General features: G+C 35.8%; 1 long non-coding RNA gene across 1 annotated transcript in view; it reads right to left on the bottom strand.

Moving 5' to 3' along the window:
* Positions 1 to 3,082: 3,082 nt before the first annotated feature.
* Positions 3,083 to 16,508, bottom strand: part of LOC139032213 (uncharacterized) — a 311,212-nt gene continuing 297,786 nt past the window's right edge. The window contains exon 4 of the long non-coding RNA XR_011484735.1: positions 3,083 to 3,231. This is a non-coding gene — a long non-coding RNA (uncharacterized lncRNA). The remainder of the gene's footprint in view (positions 3,232 to 16,508) is intronic.

The following is a 16,508-nucleotide window of genomic DNA, read 5'->3' on the forward strand; positions in this document are numbered from 1 at the left end:
GCACAAACTTGAGTTTGTGCAAGCCCTGGTGCTGGTGATGGACAGGGAAGCCTGGCGTGCTGCAGTTCATGGGGTTGCAAAGATTAGGACAGGACTGAGCGACTGAACTGAACTAAGCATCTCTGGCAGGTATGGGTTTGATTCTAAATGTGATTTTGCCCCTCCTACTTTCTTGTTGGGGCTTCTCCTATGCCCTTCGATGTGGGTATGTTTTTTGGTGGGATCCAGCATTTTCCTGTCAATGGTTGTTCAGCAGTGAGTTGCCGTTTTGGAGTTCTCATGGAGTAGATGAGCACAGGTCCTTCTATCCATTATCTCTGGCTGGCCGGTGCTACCCGTGTGGGCCCCCTGTCTGGAAGCCCGTGTTCCAAGGCACCTCTGTGTGCCCCTTGGGCTTTCTCTGAGGCCACATGGAGGAGGTGGCGTGTGGGGAGGTGCCGGTGGAAAGCATTCAGCCTCATGCTCACATCCCTGGCCCTGCACTGGCATTCTCACTGTCACCAATTTTCTTTTTAATCAAAGGATGAAAGTGTCATATTCTGAATATAATTAATATGCCAACTTTAAAATATTAATTATGGGTCAAAATAAATTGTAACATAATTTACTTGTCTATATAGCATATAAAGTTAATAGATAAAATGAGTTGGCTTTCTATATCAGTTCAGTTCAGTTGCTCAGTCGTGTCCGACTCTTTGCGACCCCATGAATCGCAGAATGCCGGGCCTCCCTCCCTGTCCATCACAAACTCCCAGAGTTTACTCAAACTCATGTCCATCGAATCTGTGATGCTATCCAGCCATCTCATCCTCTGTCTTCCCCTTCTCCTCCTGCCCCCAATCCCTCCCAACATCAGGGTCTTTTCCAATGAGTCAACTCTTCGCATGAGGTGGCCAAAGTATTGGAGTTTCAGCTTCAGCATCAGTCCTTCCAGTGAACACCCAGGATTGATCTCCTTTAGGATGGACTGGTTGGATCTCCTTGCAGTCCAAGGGACTCTCAAGAGTCTTCTCTAACACCGCAGTTCAAAAGCATCAATTTTTTGGCACTCAGCTTTCTTCACAGTCCAACTCTCACATCCATACATGACCACTGGAAAAACCATAGCCTTGACCAGACGGACCTTTGTTAGCAAAGTAATGTCTCTGCTCTTTAATATGCTATATAGGTTGGTCATAACTTTCCTTCCAAGGAGTAAGTGTCTTTTAATTTCATGGCTGAAATCACCAGATGCAGTGATTTTGGAGCCCCCCAAAATAAAGTCTGACACTGTTTCCACTGTCTCCCCATCTATTTCCCATGAGGTGATGGGACCAGATGCCATGATCTTAGTTTTCTGAATGTTGAGCTTTAAGCCAACTTTTTCACTCTCCTCTTTCACTTTCATCAAGAGGCTTTTTAGTTCCTCTTCACTCTCTGCCATAAAGGTGGTGTCATCTGCATATCTGAGGTTATTGATATATCTCCCGGCAATCTTGATTCCAGCTTGTGCTTCTTCTAGCCCAGCATTTCTCATGATGTACTCTGCATATAAGTTAAATAAGCAGGGTGACAGTATACAACCTTGATGTACTCCTTTTCCTATTTGGAACCAGTCTGTTGTTCCATGTCCAGTTCTAACTGTTGCTTCCTGACCTGCATACAGGTTTCTCAAAAGGCAGGTCAGGTGGTCTGGTATTCCCATCTCTTTCAGAATTTTCCACAGTTTATTGTGATCCACATAGTCAAAGGCTTTGACATAGTCAATAAAGCAGAAATAGATGTTTTTCTGGAACTCTCTTGCTTTTTCAATGATCCAGCGGATGTTGGCAATTTGATCTCTTGTTCCTCTGCCTTTTCTAAATCCAACTTGAACATCTGGAAATTCACGGTTCACGTATTGCTGAAGCCTGGCTTGGAGAATTTTGAACATTACTTTACTAGCATGTGAGATGAGTGCAATTGTGTGGTAGTTTGAGCATTCTTTGGGATTGCCTTTCTTAGGGACTGGAATGAAAAATGACCTTTTCCAGTCCTGTGGCCACTGCTGAATTTTCCAAATTTGCTGGCATATTGAGTGCAGCACTTTCACAAGATCATCTTTCAGGATTTGAAATATCTCAACTGGAATTCCATCAACTCCACTAGCTTTGTTTGTAGTGATGCTTTCTAAGGCCCACTTGACTTCACATTCCAGGATGTCTGGCTCTAGGTGAGTGATCACACCACTGTGATTATCTGCGTCATGAAGATCTTCTTTGTACAGTTCTTCTGTGTATTCTTGCCACCTCTTCTTAATATCTTCTGCTTCTGTTAGGTCCATACCATTTTTGTCCTTTATCGAACACATCTTTGCATGAAATGTTCCCTTGGTATCTCTAATTTTCTTGAAGAGATCTCTAGTCTTTCCCATGCTGTTGTTGTCCTCTATTTCTTTCTATATAAATGCATCTAAATATTTGCCTTATGTTTTTATTCTTCCCCCAAACCAGTATTTTCAATGCATGGCATGCATGCCAGAAGTCATTTCTTGATATGTTTTGGTCATTAAATCAGCAGCCTCAAAAACAGGAGGCAGTGTAGACATTTTATTGGGGTCATAGTCATATTGCTTCTTGATATTGTCTTTTATTTCTAGAAAGCCCTATTATCTTTCTCATATATACTCATTCTTATGATACTTCCTATTTGGTCAAAAGTCTTCACTACATATACATTTAGAAACCCCAAATACATCTTTTTTTTTTGGCAACCACAATGTTATGACTTAAAGTTTTGCCTCAGATAGGTCTTTCATTCCATTTCCTCCATTTTCAGTGTAGTTTCAGCTAAGAGTTGAGAGGTACATTCACTTATTTATTAATATATTTTAGAATTAATAATATTCATGCAATTAAATATATGTTGATCACTTACTGTTTGGTAATAACATAGGTGCAATTGGGTTGAAAAAGTTTTCAATAAATCATGATTGAATTATAGCTTTTTTACTTTCCTTCCTGAACCTGGAGTGATCATTATTAAGAAAGCCACATTTTCAATCAGCAATGAAGTCCTTTTCTATAACATGTGGGAAGCATTTCTTTTTAAGAAAGTATATCAGTTATATTTCTTAGTATTTTTTATTGATTCTAAATACAACCTCCTCTTTCAAAAAATTACTTTCATGTCCAAAGAACTGGAAACAATCTGTCAGATCTCTTGCATCCTCATATAGCTATGCTGTCAAATTGGGATACCACCATGCAGCATCTGAAACACACAACAAACACATCAAGCTGAATTTATTGCCAATTTAAGTAAGAGTCATTATTGTTCTAGGGCATATCACTCCCAGCAGATCAAGTTGTTGATATTATCCAGAGATTATAGACAGTATAGGAATTAGGGGTTGGTCAGCTTTCCTTGGTGTGGGTGAGTTAATGTCATTTGTAGAAACATGAGGTTGTTTACTGGTTGTATTGAGAAGTGTGTTCATTAGAACAGAACTCATTTCATAATTTGAAAGGCCCAGTGCTAAATGAAAATGTGAGGTTCTTTATTCAAAATGCAGACAGGAGAAAGCTTTTCCTTTCTTACATGGTCTGTCTCTTAACCTGTCACAGTATTTTTATTTTGTTGTACAATGTCACACTGTTTTGGGGACAGTGAGTGTAGACCCTCACAGGATGGTGAAGCCTGACCTGGATCCTTCTCACATCAGTGCCCAGGTCACAGTAGGAGAGCAGGAATTTGCAAATGGTCATTGAGTGGAATTAGGGGAGAGGGTGGCCTTCATAGGAATACAGAGTGGTAATGGGTAGTGGGACCATGCATGAGCCAAGTATCCTAGATGCTAACTCAGACTTTACTGACTTATTGGACTAAAGTCCAATTTATAAATTTATTTATAAATATGGATAAAATTATTAAGTATTATAAAATAATGACCATTAAACCCCAAGCACTGGACCTCGTCTGAGCAGAGTCCTATGGGCCTATGTTGGTCACATGTTCATGAAACTAGCTGTGTTTTGGAGTGAGTTGCTTCCTGATTGATATAATTAGAAGCAAATAGCTTTAATTGCAAGCTTGCATGTGTATTCTCTGCCATAAGGTAAAGTCATCAAAATCTAGTCCTTATAGTACTTGTTCCTAAGGCTTTAGAAAGCTATCATTTATTGTTTAATCAGGTTAATGGCTATAAAACAATCAGCCATTTCCTGATAATGTGGGAGGTTTTTTTTTGTTTGTTTTTTCTGGTGCTTAGGCTTCAGGAGAGACCTTCAAGACTTGTCGCATCTGCACCATTTTTGATGATTCCCTTAAAGGTAAAGGTTAGCTTGAGTAGGTCTCACTTTTAGTTTAACTTTGATTAACATGAAAAGTTTACCTCACATGTTAGGGCTGTGAAGGCAGAGATGCAGTTGTGACTGCAGCAACAAAATTATGTAACTGCAAAACAACAGGTATAACTAAAAATACTGTAAGAAGCATATAGAAGGCTTTCAAGAACTATGATCTGATACTTCCCTGATTTAAGCAATTTGTACTTAGTCAGTTTGAATTTTCTTTCTTTTAGTTTATATTGAGGTTTATTTGATTTAGAGTGTTGTGTTAGTTTCAATTGTAGAGCAAAGCCAATCTGTTATACATATACATATATTCACTCTTTTTTTAGTTTCTTTTCCTATATAGACCACTACAGAGTATTGAGTCGAGTTCCCTGTGCTTTATATTTAGTCCTTATTAATTATCTATTTTATATATATGTGTATATGTCAATCCCAGTCTCCCGGTTTATTTATCCCTCTTCCACCCCTTATCCATTGGTAATCTTAAGTTTATCTTCTACATCTGTAACTATTTCTGCTTTGTAGATAAATTCATTTATACACTTTATTTAGACTCCACATATAAGCAATGCAAGTGAAAGAGTTAGTTGCTTAGTCATGTTTGACTGTTTGTGACCCCGTGGACTATAGCTCGCCAGGCTCCTCTGTCCATGGGATTTCCCAGGCAAGAATACCAGAGTGGGCTGCCTATTCCTTCCCAGGGGATCTTACAGACCCAGGGATAGAACTTGGGTCTCCTGCATTGCAGGCAGATTCTTTACCACTGAGCCACAGATGCATATAAGTAATATCATATGATATCTGAATTTTCTTTTAGCTTAGATACAGATTGTTTCACCATGCCCATGATGTTAATCCAGATATGACACAAAATGAGAGCAATGGAACAGATACCTGCTGGTGGGCAAAATGAAATCCAATACCTTTTTTTCCCCCTTTTTTCAAATAATGACTTTAGTTAAGAATTATAAACTCATTTGGTGTACTCCAAGGGGATGGGATTTAATATCTACAGTGTTGGCCCAAATGAGGAACAGATTCTTGATTATCTCTGTGTTTTCCAATTCAAGAATATGTTCTGTTAATTATCATTTAACCTACCAGGAAAGGTTTTACCCCTTCAAACTGTTAGTAAAGAGACAAAGTCCCTTATGGTATTGGGGGGCATATACTTTGAACAGTCAATAGCTCAGTGAATGATTAATCTTGGCCCTGATTTGGCATTTAAAAGCTGTATTCCCACATAGGGAAAATAATCTAGGAAAAAAACAGAAGAGAGATGTTCAACTTTAGAGGATATGTGACATACTGTCTGTGGGTGTTGTTGACACATACAGTTACTGTGAAATCCCAAGAAATCTCTGTCATTCTCTTGGGGAGCAAAGATTTTCCTGTATTTGTTGTCTATACCTTGTATCATTACTGCTAAGGTTACTGTAACATCTTTCTATCATTGTTTTAGTTGGCTGCACTAACAATAAAGTTCACGTTGAAATTCTGCAGATAACAATAGAACTTTCTGATAGGGTCTTCCCTGTAGCTCAAATGGTAAAGAACCTGCCTTCAACGCAGGAGACCTGGGTTTGATCCCTGGGTCAGGAAGATCCTCTAGAGAAGGGAATGGCTACTGACTCCAGTATTCTTGCCTGGAGAATCACATGGACAGAGGAGCCTGGCAGGCTACAGTCCGTGGGATCGCAAAGAGTGGGACAGAACTGAGCGACTAACTCTACTACACTATTATGTAACACCAAAATATACATTCTTGAGAAAAAGCATGTGACTAGATTTTTTTTTCAAGTAACAGTTATGAGACAATAGAATCACAACAAAATATTGCACAATTAAATCTATACACTGACTTACAAAACTATTTTACTTCCTGTAGTTCAAATTCTTAGGAAAATATACTTCTGTGTCTTAGCTCTCAAAAAGACCTTAACTTGTTGGTCCTGCTATTATGAATATAATTCAGTCTTTTCCTCACCCTCATCAGTTATTTAATTGTGTATCACTTGGGAATCCAACCAAAAAATCAGTGGAACTTGAAACCTGGTTAATTTAAGGAGTATTTATTTACAAAGGGGAAACAATGAAATCTGTGGAATGAAACAATGAAATTCCATGGATGGAGAAACAATGGAAACAGTGAGAGACTTTATTTTTTTGGCCTCCAAAATCACTGTAGATGGTGACAACAGCCATGAAATTAAAAGATGCTTCCTCCTTGGAAGAAAAGCTATGACCAAACTAGACAACATATTAAAAAGTAGAGACATTACTTTGCCAACAAAGGTCTGTCTAGTCAAAGCTGTGGTTTTCCCAGTAGTTGCATATGGATGTGAGAGTTGGGCTATAAAGAAAGCTAAGCACTGAAGAATTGATGCTTTTGAACTGTAGTGTTGGAGAAGACTCTTGAGAGTCCCTTGGACTGGAAGGAGATACAACCAGTCCATCCTAAAGGAGATCAGTCCTGGGTGTTCATTGGAAGGACTGATGCTGAAGCTCGAACTCCAATACTTTGGCCACCTGATGTGAAGAGCTGACTCATTAGAAAAGACCCTGATGCTGGAAAAGATTGAAGGCGGGAGGAGAAAGGGACGACAGAGGATGAGATGACTGGATGGCATCACCGACATAAGTTTGAGTAAACTCCGAGGGTTGGTGGTGGACAAGGAAGCCTGGCGTGCTGCAGTCTGTGGGTCGCAAAGAGTCAGACATGACAGAGCAACTGAACTGATTTACAAAGGTTCAATTTATAGAGGTGCTTTAATAAGGTAACTACAATGTGTAGTACAGTACCCTTGAACTAACTTTTACCATCCCTAGGCCTGAAGATAAGAGGGATAGGTTCCATTAACTGAGCAGTAAAACCCCAGTTATTCTTTCATTCACTTTTATAATCACAAATTTGTACAACCATTACTACAGTGTACTTTTAGAACATGTTCATCATCCCAAGAAGAAACCCCTGTACCTATTAGCATTCATTCCATATTTCCCCTCTACCCCTTTTGGAAACTGTACAGTCCCACTTTGTCTTTATGGATTTGCCTATACTGGGTATTGTACAGATATACTCTGTTTTGTTTATCCATTGGTCAAGTTGATGGACATTTAGTATATTTTCACTTTTTGGTTATTATGCATAATGCTATGAACATTCAGGTACCTGGGTACATATGTTTTCATTTCTCTTGAGTATATATCCCCAGGGAATGGATTTTCTGAGTTATAAGGTAACTTTGTGCTTAACACTTTGAAGAATTGTCAAAATATTTTACAAAGTGGCTGCACCATTTTACATTCTCACCAGCAATATATGAAGAATACGAATTCTGAACATCTTCACTAATACTTGGTATTACCTTTGATTTTAAACATCCTAGTGGATGTCACCTGATACCTCAGTGTAATTTTGATTTGCAGTTCCTCAATGACATCATTGAGCATCATTTATTTACTGATCATTTGTTTATATTCTTTGGAGAAATGTCTATTCATACCCCAAGCTAGGTATTTAAATTGCATTACTTGTCTTTTTACTTTCTTGGTGGTATTCTTTGAAGTACAAAACTTTTAAATTTTCATGAATTTCAGTTTAACTATTTTCTTTTTTTTACTGCTTGTACTTTTGGTGTCACATCTAAGAAATCATGGCATAGTATATGGTAATGAAAATGTATTCATACTTTCTTTGAAGAGTTGAACAGGTTTAATTCTTACATGAAGATATGATTTGTGTATATGATTTCATATGCATGTATGATGCGAGGTATAGGCTCAAATGCATTCTTTTGTAGGTAGATATCCAGATGGCACAGCACTGTTTGTTGGAAAGATTATTCTTTCCCAACTGAATTGTCTAGGCAAGTTGACTGAAAATCAGTGATAAATGTGAAGGTTTATTTTCTGAAACTTCACTTCTGTTCCATTGATCTATATCACTATCCTCATGTCATTACCATGTTGTCTTGATTACTGTAGCTTGGTACTAAATTTTGAAATAGAGAACAGTGAGCCTTCTAATTTCTTCTTCTTTTTCAAGATTGTTTGGGCTCTCCATTTCCATATCATTTTAAAATCAGATTATAAATTTATGAATTAAGTAGCTGAAATATTGATAGGTGTCTGTAGATCAATTTGGGGAGTATTGTCATTTTTAAATGTTCTGGTACATGGATATGAGAAATCCATTTTTTTTTTAGATTTTAATATCTTTTAACATTTTGTATTTTTCAGTATATAAGTTAGGGGCTTTTCTTTTTGCTAAATTTATTCCTACTTATCTGTTTTTTTTTGGGCTTCCCTCAATGGCTCAGTCAGTAAAGAATCTACCTGCAATGCAGGAGACCTGGGTTTGATCCCTGGGTTGGGAAGATCCCCTGGAGGAGAGGACATGGCAATCCACTCCAGTATTCTTGCCTGGAGAATCCCCATGGACAGAGGGGCCTGGCGTGCTACAGTCCATGGGGTGCAAAGAGTCAGACACAACTGAGTGACTAAGCACATCTATTTTTTGTTGCTACTATCAATGAGATTGTTTTAATTTCAGTTTTGTATTCTTCATTGCTAGTATATATAAATTCAATTATTTTTGTGTATCAATATTTTATCTTGCACATTGTTATACTTGTTTATTCTAATCAGTTTTTAGTTGATTTGAGATGTTTTTAATATAGGATCATGTCATCTGTAAATGGAGAAATTTTTACTTCTTCCCAATCTGAATGTCTTCTATTTTTTTGCATTTTATTACCACCCTGAGTAGTAAAATGTTGAATAGAAGTGGTAAAAGCAGATTTTGTTCTTTACACCTGATATTAGAGAGAAGGCATCCAGTCATTTCCCAATAAGTATGATGTTGTCTAAGGGTTTTTTCACAGAAGCTCCTTACCAGGTTGAAGCAATTCCATTCTGTTCCTAGTTTGTTGGTCTTCATCTGTTGAGATGATCAGGTGATTGCTTTCCTTTATTCTGTGACTGTGATGTAAAGCTTTGATTGCTTTTCACATGTCAAAACAACCCCTTGTGGAGCAAAATGCCACTTGGTCATGGAATATAGCTCTTTTTATAGGTTGCTGGATTCAATTTGCTAGTTTTTATGAGCAATTTTGTACCTATATTTATGAAGAATATTGGTCTGCATTTTTCTTGTTATCTTTTTGTATGGTTTCAGCATCAGGGTGATTGTAGCCTAATAAAATGAGTCAAAAGGTGGTGTTTTTTATTTTTTGGAAGAATTTTTGAAGAATTGGTAAAGAATTCTTCTCTAAGTATTTGGTAGAATTCACTAGTGAAGCCATATTGCCCTGAGGTTTTTGTTAGATAATAATTAATACTTTAATCTCTTTGCTAAGTATAGATCTATTCAAATTATTTCATTCTTCTTGCATCTGTCTTGGTAATTTACATCTTTCTAGGAATTTATCCATTTCATTTCAATTATCCAATTTGTTGGCATATAGTTGTTCTAAATATTCCCTTAATATCTGTTTTATTTCTGAAAAGTCTAGTAATTGTTCCTCTCTCTTTCTTTAGTAATTTGAGCCTTCTCTCTTTTCTTGGTAAATCTAGCTAAGTTTTATCGCTTTTGGTGACCTATTCAAATAACCATTTTATTGTTGTTGTTTTGTTGCTAAGTCATGTCTGACTCTTTGCAACCCTGTGGTCTTAGCCTGCTAGGCTCTTCTGTCCATGGGGTTTCCCAGGCAAGAATACTTGTTCAGTTCAGTCGTTCAGTTGTGTCTGACTCTTTGCAGCCCCATGAACCGCAGCATGCCAGGCCTCCCTGTCCATCACCAACTGCCGGAGTCTACCCAAACCCATGTCCGTTGAGTCGGTGATGCCATCCAGCCATCTCATCCTCTGTCATTCCCTTCTCCTCCTGCCGCCAATCCCTCCCAACATTAGGGTCTTTTCAAATGAGTCAGCTCTTTGCATTGGGTGGCCAGAGTATTGGAGTTTCAGCTTCAACATCAGTCCCTCCATTGAACACCCAGGACTGATCTCCTTCAGGATGGACTGGTTGGATCTCCTTGAAGTTCAAGGAACTCTCAAGAGTCTTCTCTAACACCACAGTTCAAAAACATCAATTCTTTGGTGCTCAGCTTTCTTTATAGTCCAACTCTCACATCCACACAAAACTACTGGAAAAATCATAGCCTTGACTAGACGGACCTTTGTTGGGAAAGTAATGTCTCTGCTTTTTAATATGCTGTCTAGGTTGGTCATAACTTTCCTTCCAAGGAGTAAGCGTCTTTCAATTTCATGACTGCAATCACCATCGTAGTGATTTTGGAACCCCAAAAAATAAAGTCGGCACTGTTTCCCCATCTATTTTCCATGAAGTGATGGGACCGGGTGCCATGATCTTAGTTTTCTGAATGTATTTCTGAATACTTGAGTAGGTTTCTATTTCCTTCTCCAAACCATTTTATTACTTCAGGGATTTTTACAATTGATTTTACTATTCTATTTCATTATTTCCATTCTAATCTTTTCATTGCCTTCTTTCGGCTTGGTTTGGGATTAACTTGCTTTTCTTTGGATGGTTTTTGAAGGTGAGGTTTTATATAGTGATTTGCAGTTTTATTATTTTTTAAAAAGACTAAGTAAATTTATGGCTCTAAATTTTCCTTAAAAAGTGACTGCTCTAACTGCCAAGTTTCAGTATACTGTGGTTTTGGTTTCATTTGTCTCTTGCTTTCTAATTTCTTTTTTGTGTCATTTTTTGACTTATTATTTAGGAGTATGTTATTTCATTTCTACATATTTGTGGATTTAATTTTTTTATGTTAGTAAGTTCTAATTTCATTCCACTGTTTAGAAAACATCCCTGTATGATTTCAATGCTTTTTAATTTATTGAGGATTTTCTTACAGACTGTTCCATATGCACTTGAGCAGAATATATATATTCTGCCCTTGTTGTGTTGATGTCTGTTTAGTTTACAGTGTTGTTCAACACTTCTACTTCCTTGTTGTTCTTTGGTCTAGTTATTCCATTCATTACTGAAAGTAAAATTTGTAAGTCTCTTATTTTCCAAATGTCTCTTCTTTCAATTATGCTAGTTTTTTCTGGATGTATTTTGAGGCATTTTTTTGTTAGTCATATAATTTAAAAATGAGATGTAATTGACATAGACTATTTTATTAGTTGTAGGTATACAACATAATGATCAGATACTTGTATTTATTGTTAAGTGATCACCATAGTTAGTCAACATCCATCACCACACCTAATTACTATTTTTTTTTCTGAGTGATGAGAACTTTAAAGATCCACTGTCTTAGAAACTTTCAAACATACACTGCAACATTGCTATGTTTTCCTGATGGATTGACAATCTTGTCATTGTAAAACATCCTTTGTTGTTTCTAGTAACAGTTTTTGTGTTGAAATATATTTGATATTATTAAAGCCACACTATCATCCTTTTACTTCCATCATGCTGCAGTATTTTCCATCCTTTTGTTTTAATTTACTTGTGTATTTGCTTCTACAATGAGTATCCAGTGGAAAGCAACTGTTTTTGTTTAACCAGTGCTGCCAATCTGTCTTTGATTGGTAAAGTTATTCATTTAAATGTAATATTATTGCTCTCAAAATAGAATTTACATCTTCCATTTTGCTACTTGTTCTATGTATGTCTTAATGTCTTTTCTGTTCCTCTATTTGATTCCTATTTAAAAGATATCTTTGAAAATGTCTGCCTAACTGCGTATTTTTTAATAAATAGGTATTTATTTTGTTGAGATAGAAATTTAAGCTGTATAATATGTTAACTTTATACATTTACATATTGTAATATGATTACCATTGTGGAGATAATTAACACCTGTGTCACTTTATATAATTATCTTTTAAAAAATTTTTTTTTTAATCTTTTTAAACTGAAGTATAGTTGTAAAATGTTAGTTTCAGGTATACAGCAAAATTATCACCTATATATATTCTTTATAAGATTCTTTTTGCTTATAAGTTATTAGAAAATATTGAGTAGTTACTGTGCTATATAGAGGGTCCTTGTTGGTTCCCTAATTTTTATATATATATATGTGTCTGTATAAATATATATTTATATATAGTAATCTGTATAGGTTAATTCCAAGCTCATAGTTTATCCCTTACCCCCTTTCCTCTTTGGTAACCAGAAGTTTATTTCCTATGTTTGTGGATCCGCTTCTGTTTTATATATAGGACTACTTGCATCATTAAGTTATTTTAGATACCATATATAAGTGATGCCATATGATATTTGTCTTTGTCTGTCTGGCTTATCTCACTTAGTATGATAATCTGTAGATCCATCCATATAGCTGCAAATGGCACTATTCCATTCGTTTTTATAGCTGCCTAATATTCCATTGTATATATGTACCACCTCTTGTTTATCCATTCCTCTATCAGTGGACATTTAGGTTACATGTCTAGTGTATGCAGTGCTGCAGTGAACTTTGCGGCGCATATATCTTTTTGAATTAATGGTTTTCTCTGGATATATGTCCAGGTGTGGGATGTAAGTATCATATGGTAGCTCTATCTTTAGTTTATTAAGGAACCTCCATACTGTTCTCCATAATTGCTGTACCAATTTACATTCCCATCAACAGTGTAGGAGAGTTCCCTTTTATCTACCTTCTCTCTAGCATTTATTATTTGTAGACTTTTTAATACTGGCAGTCGTGACTGGGTTGAGGTAATACTGCTTTTCTCTAGTTTTAGTAGTTTTGATTTGCATTTCTTCTCTAATAATGAGAGTATCTTCTCATGGGCCTTTTGATTATCACAGTCATTTCTTCTTAGTAGTTGGAATGATTAAGTTGTAGTCTCTTAGCAAGTTTGATGGTTATAATACAATATACTTGTCTATATTCATTGTATAGTTGTCTGTATTCATGGTATTATATCTCTAGGACTTATTTACTTCATATTGTAAGTTTTTACCCTTAAACAACATCTGTCCTATCCCTCCAAACTCCACCAACTTGGAACCAATATCTTTTTCTGTTTTTATAAGTTTGACTTTTTAAAATTCTACATATAAGTATAAGCACTTATGGTTAGCATACTTCTCAAAGTTTATCCATGTTGTCCCATATGACAGAATGTTATCCTCTTTTATGGCTGACTACTATTCTGTTTATTCTATTATATCTGTACCATCTTTTAAAATATGTCATCATTTATTGATGGGTACTTACATAGCTTCCATATCTTGGTTATGCTGAATAATGTTGCAGTGAAAATGAGAGTGAATATATCTTTTGTTTCCTTCAGATAAAAATGCCAAAGTAGAATTGCTGAATAATAATGATAGTACTATTTTTAATTTTTGAGGAACTGTCATACTATTTTCCATAATGTGTACACCAATTTGCATTCCAACCAGCAGTGCACAAGGGTTCCCTTTTCTCTACAGCCTCATCAATACTTCTTTACCTATTGGTCTTTTTAAAAATTATTATAATGAATATAATGGATTTAAAATATTCCAAGTGTTCCAAGTGTACAGCATAGTGACCCAATAGTTTGCAGATTATACTCTATTATAGGTTACTATGAGATAATGAGTATGATTTTCGGTGCTACAGAATACGTCTTTGTTACAACCTCTTTAATATATATAACCCATATTTCTCCCTACCCCTATTTCTCCCTACCCCTTCCTCTTCTCTTTGGTAATTAAAAACTTGTTTTCTTTATCTGTGAATCTGTTTCTGTTTTTCATATATGTTGATTTGTATTTTTAGGATTCTACATGTAATTGATATCTTATAGTATTTGTTTTTTCTAATGTATTTCACTAAAGCATATTAATCTCAAGGTTCATCAATAATGCTACAAATTGACAGTATTTCATTCTTCTTTATGGCTGAGTAATAATCTGTTGTGTGTGTGTGCTATCGTCTTAATCTGGTCATCTGTTGTTAGGCACTTGGGTTGCTTCTATGTCTTAGCTATTATAAATAGTGCTGCTATCAACATTGGGGTGCATGTATTATTTTGAATGAGTGCTTTATGTTTTTTTTTTCTGTATATATATATATGCACATGAGTGAAACTGCTGGATCATATGGTAATTCTATTATATTTTTAGTTTTTTAAGGAACCTCCATACTGTTCTCTGTAGTGACTGCACCAACTTACATTCCCACCAAAAGTGTAGGAAGGTTCCCTTTTCTCTACATCCTTTCCAAACATTTTTTATTTGTAGACTTTTTCATGATAGCCATTCTGATAGGGTGTGAGATGGTATCTCACTGTGGTTTTGATGTGCATTTTTCTAATAATTAAAGATATGAGCATCTTTTTATATGCCTGTTAGCCCTCTGTATATCTTCTTTGAAAAAAATTTCTACTCAAGTCTTCTGCCCATTTTTTGATTGGATTTTTTATACTGAATTTTATGAGCTGTTTATATGTTTTAACTATAAACTTCTTGTTTGTCACATCATTTGCAAATATTTTCAACCATTTGGTACCTTAATGGCTTCCTTTGCCATGCAAAATGTTTTTAAGTTTAATTAGGTGAAATTTGCTTGTTTTCACTTTTATTTATTTGCCTTAGATGACTGATCCAAGAAAATATTCCTGCAATTTATGTCCAGGAATATTCTCCATATGTTCTCTTCTAGGAATTTTATGGTTTCAAACCTTACATTTAGGTTTTTAATCCATTTTGAGTTCATTTTTAATATGGTGAGAGGAAATGTTTCAATTTCATTCTTTTACACGTGCCTTTTTATATTGACTGATCCCTTTATCATTATGTAATGCCATTGCCTTTCATTATAGACTTTATTTTAAAGTCCATTTTGTCTGATATGAGTATTACTATGCTTGTTTTCCTGTCATTTCCCTTTGCATGAAATGTCTTTTCCCAACCTGTAACTTTTATTCTGTGTCTCTCATCCTGAAGAGAATCCTGTAGGCAGCATATGGAAGGGTCTTGTGTTTTTACGCAGTCAATCACTCTGTCTTTTGTGCAAGTGACCTGAAGTCTTGTACGTTTTCTTGCCATTTCCACCATGTTGGTTGAGGCCCTGTGGGTCCTCATGTTGTCTAAGGGTCTTTGCCCCCAGCGCCTCTCCTCTCCACAATCACCGGTGGCCTGTCTAGTCTGCTCAAGCTGTCAATACAAACCACTACAGACTGGGAGGCTGGAGCATATGGTCCCTTTCATCTAAAGTAAATATTGATAGGTTTGAAATTACTACTATTTTATTACTTGCTTTCTGGTCGCCTTTGTAGCTTTTTCTGCTCACTTCTTGTTCTGTTTGTTTCTCCCATTGTGACTTGATGATTTTCTTTTGTAGTATATACTTGTGTACCTTTTAAATTTTTGTGTATCATTGTGCATTTCTATTTGTGGTTGCCATAGGGTTTGAGTATGTTGACCCATAATTATAGCTAGTTGTTTTAAACTAAAAATCCTGTAAGTTCAAACACTTCCTAAAAGACCTGTATTTTCACTCTTGCCCCCTCATTTTGTTTTTGATATCATGTTTTACATTTTCATGCTCATCCCTTTACTATTTATTGTAGTTATAACTGCTTTAACAATTATTTTGTCTTTTAATCTCGGGAATGTCTTATAATCTAGGTACTATCTTATTTAAGTGATCTTCAGTCTTTACATTTCCCTTTCCTATAGGTTCTTCTCCATTTAGACAAGACTTTCCAACATTTATTTTAGGGTAGTTTTAGTATTGCTAACTTCTTTTAGTTTTTGCTTGTCTGAGAAATTCTTTATCTGTGCTTCTAAAAGACAGTCTTTCTGGGTAGAGTATCCTAGCATTACAGGTTTTCCCTTTTCAGGGCTTTGAATATATCATGATAATCACTTCATGACTGCAACATTTCTGCAGACAAATCAGCTGATTCTCCTGCATATGACCCTCTGATTTTGTCTTGCTGGCTTTAGAAATCTGTTTATTTTTTACTTTTTCCATTTTAATTATGATATATCTTGGTTGAGTTTTTTGGGGTTCATCTTTTTTGGGATCCTCTGTGCCTCTTGTACCTGGATATGGGTTTCATTCTTTAGATTTGGGAAGTTTTCAGCCATAGTTTCTACACTTATACTTTTCATTATTCCCCTCTCGTCTAGAACCCCTATGATGCAAATATTAGTAAAATTTATATTATCCTATAAATCTCATATGTTGCTTTCTCTTTTTTCCATTTATT

Source organism: Odocoileus virginianus, chromosome 3 (assembly GCF_023699985.2).
Source record: "Odocoileus virginianus isolate 20LAN1187 ecotype Illinois chromosome 3, Ovbor_1.2, whole genome shotgun sequence".
NCBI lineage: Eukaryota > Metazoa > Chordata > Mammalia > Artiodactyla > Cervidae > Odocoileus > Odocoileus virginianus.